Source organism: Cibotium barometz, chromosome 47 (genome assembly GCF_041138505.1).
Source record: "Cibotium barometz isolate CiBa-2024 chromosome 47, ASM4113850v1, whole genome shotgun sequence".
Lineage (NCBI taxonomy): Eukaryota > Viridiplantae > Streptophyta > Polypodiopsida > Cyatheales > Cibotiaceae > Cibotium > Cibotium barometz.
The window spans coordinates 44,954,793-44,958,883 of NC_141092.1; positions in this window are offsets into that span (position 1 = coordinate 44,954,793).

A 4,091-nucleotide genomic window follows, 5' to 3' on the forward strand; every position below is an offset into this window, starting at 1 on the left:
GTACGGCTTCAAGGTACTATTCTCTTCCTTTTGCTTTTACATATAAGAAGATGCAATAATTGTCTAGTTTTTAAATAGACATACAATGCAGCTAATGTGTCCAATGACGATTGGATGTCAATGTACATGGAGGCTTTGGCTTTGAAACACCAAAATAAGGTACCAATAATGATTGTTTTGAGACCTACATGATTAAGCATTGTTATATACTAAAGACGATATCAACTCAATGTTTGAAATGTGTAGGTTGCGACCTAAAAACATCAATTTGTTAGAAAAATAATTCTAGTACTAACCTACTTGAGGGTATATAACACATTACCTATCCACGACGGGAAAGAAGGTAAAGATGTTACGCCCAAGATCGGGCGTGCCAAAAAAATTCGTCATGGTACTCTTATTTGCTTTTTTTCGACGAAGAAATGCTAGCCATAGACTATCCACAAACCATATACGATCAAGCACATTGGTAGGTAATGTATGCTCCATCCATCTATGCCATAATATTAATACTTACATTAGATACTTACAACGCAAATGCATTCATAATATTAATATCTATCAAGCACATTAGATACTTACAATGCAAATACATTCATAATATTAATATCTATCAAGCACATTAGATACTTACAATGCAAATACATTCATAGTATTTGTCGATGCCTCTACATTAATTGTATCACTATTAATTGAGGCATGTAGATCCACAGTCAACTTGAAGCGAGTAGACTTCATGTGAAATACTACTCCCCCACTGAAAGAACCATTGTAATATAATGAGACCTGGCGTCTAAACCATTGTAATATAATGAGACCTGGCGTCTAAACCATAACTTGAATATTAGAACATATTTAACAATATAGATAGCAAACCTCTTCACCATAGCTGTTGGACTTGGAGGTACAGGACTTTTACAGTCAAAAGGTGCCAGAGTGGACTTCTATGTCCACATGAATATCACGCTTTTGAGAATTGTCATTATTAAAAACAAGCTGGTAACAATCATATACAACATAAATCATATGTAACTTCTAACTAATATGTGTACATTAAAAACATAGTTATAGGTACCTGGCGACAATCATGTATAATATCCTTTTTTGATCGATGAGGATGAGATGGGAAAGGTGCCTCTGGAGCACGCTTCCTTTTAATCCTTAGCTTTTGAGGAGCCAGTGGTGGGTGCGTGGCTTCGCTTGTACCCGCAAGCTATAATTTTAGGACAACAAAGTTAACATATATACCGATTGCATAAAGAGAGACAAGAGAGCAATGGTGACATCCATTGACTTACAGGCGTGTCTTGCTCTTCTTTGGACTGTCGAGGTATTGACCCCTCTTTATTCTCAGCCGCATCTTCATTCGTAGTGCATTTACGTCTCTATCATATACAATACGTGTGTTAAAATTTACACAAGTAGTTTATTTTAAACACAAACTAATGTGTGTGATAAACCTACCGATTTTTCGTACCCATCTGCAATCCGATCAAGTATTAACTTCTTGCGCGATGAACTCCTTGATTCCCATTGTGTCATCTTCTCTTTAACAAAATTTTGTATCCAAAGCTCTTTTGATTCCTTCTTCTTCTCTTTGGGCAAACGACGCTCCCACCTCCGTTGAGCGTCCGTTTTTTTGGCTCTTTCATGTGCCTTTCTAGCATTTTTATATTTTAAGTTGACATCAAGAAAGCGTGTCTTGCTTTGGAGACAAGATCTATGAGAAACCGGTTTAGGAGGTCTCTCGATGGCTTTGGGTCGGCCCATTGGAAGAGACGGAACTACTACATTTGCGCATTTATGTTTTATTTCGAGATGGCGTTTCATGTCCGCTCTTTTCTCAAAGCGTTGGCTTTTATCTATGCATTCTTGGGAGGCAAGGCAATATCGCCACCATTTACCATTATCGTCTTGATCAAATTTGCATTGTTCCTATAATATAACATGCAAATTAATCTTACTATAAAGACAAATTATTGAAAGTAAACGTCTCAACTATTTCAAACAAGAAAATCTAACCTCCATCTCAATACCCAAGTGATTGTGCTTTGAGGCTACCAAGTGATTGTATTTTGAGCTCGCATGTCAAGCTTGTCAACTTCATAGAGGGTACGCAAAAGCATTAATGAGCATAGGTATATTGCATAGAGACATGCAAAGATAATTATAGAATGCACTACAAATGGTTCAATTGTCAAAAACCATGATGAGGGATGTGGGACATTAGCTAAGCCCACCTACAAATGGTTCAATTGTCAAAAACCATGATGAGGGATGAGGGATGTGGGACATTAGCTAAGCCCACCTACAAATATATATTGCCATTGTTGCTAGAGACCCACCTACGTATTGCCATTGTTGCTAGAGACCCACCTACGTATTGCTAGAGACCCACCTACGTATTGCCATTATTACTTCGATGACAACATATATGTTGACAAGACATGATGACAACATCCTTGTGGACAAGACATGAGGACAACATCCTTCACATAGGGTAATCGCATTACATATTTAATCACACATTGAGTACTAGAAACAAGAATATCATGCATTGGAAGGACAGATTTTAGATAATCATGTAAGAGCACTTACATATTCAATCACAAATTAATCCGTCCGTGCGCAAATTAATCTTTCTTCCTTGCTTCGACCTTGCTTCCACGGCCCTATATGCATGCATCATGAGAAGATAAGAGAGAAACTCTTGATACACATGCTCATTTGCTTAGCCCTTTCAAGAAGTTATATACAAGAAATTTATCAACAAGTATAGATACTTGCTCACGGATAATTAAAACTTGGCAATTTCATAAAGAGTGTTTATTGAGAGAGCAACCCTAATGAGTTACATTTAGTGATTAATCTCTCTAGTTGTATAAGAGAGAGAAAAAAAAAGAGATAAGAGAGACTATAGTTTCCAAGCTCCAAACAAGAATGGACTGCCCACAGACATAAACATTTTTAAGAAAACTAGTTAAAGAGAGAGAGAGAGAGAGAGAGAGAGAGAGAGAGCAAGCTCCAGTAGAAGGAAGTTCCCGCTGCCCAAGTGCTCTATTCTCGTGCACACAACGCGAACTAAGCTTGTTTTCTTCTTTCTCTCTTTTCCGAATTGTTTTCCAGAGGCTGCAACTCCCTCTCTCTCGCTCTCTCCCTGTGAATGGAAGCCAGAGCGCACACTCCTATTCTCTCTCTCTCTCTCTCTCTCTCTCTCTCTCTCTCTCTCTCTGTGTCGAATTGGGTAGCATGAAGAGGTCTCTCTCTCTCTCTCTCTCTCTGTGTCTCGCTTTGACTCCTTCTCTGTCCACCTAGCCTATGGAGCTGCCAATAAATAAAAGGGGGATCTCTCATGACAATAGAGTGAGGCAAGGATTGCGGCAGAACAACCTTATGCGAGCAATGCTTTGGTGGGCACGTATGGATCCTGTGAATGCCTCGTGACTAAGAGACTAAGCGTCACAAGGGCTACGCGTTTGCGGAGTTCACCACAGAGAAGAGTGCATTATATGCCATGCAAATGGGCCTGGTGGGAACCTATCATCTTCTGCTCTACCCCATCTCCTCTGTACTATCGTTAGCACTATGGTTATAAACCCACATGTGAGCAACGCAAGTATTGTGTGCGCTGCCTAGCATCCACAAAAACTAAATTTCTACGAGAGTACAGAGTACAATTACCTGCTTTGCAACAATCTCAAAATGGAAGAAGGCCTAAAAAAAAAAAGAAAGAGAGAGAGAGAGAGAGAGAGAGAGGGAGAGAGAGAGACCACAGGCAAAACCTGGATTAAGGCGGCTGTTTGAACCTCCTGCGCGAGTGTTCTTCACGGCCCTACACTACCAGCCCGGCCAGCCGCTTCACGGCCCTACAGTGCGCCTCTGTTCGTCATCTCGTGGGACTTATAGGGGAGGGCAACCTATGATGGCGTGGCACTAACATTTTTACATGGATTCCCTACAACCAATAGCATCTCTCTACATAACCCACGTGTCCATGTTGAAGTGCAACCAATAGCATCTTTCCACGTGCCAATGTAATTTTGATCATGTAAATAAGCGCTTAAAATAAAAATGAAGTTCTACCTTACCTG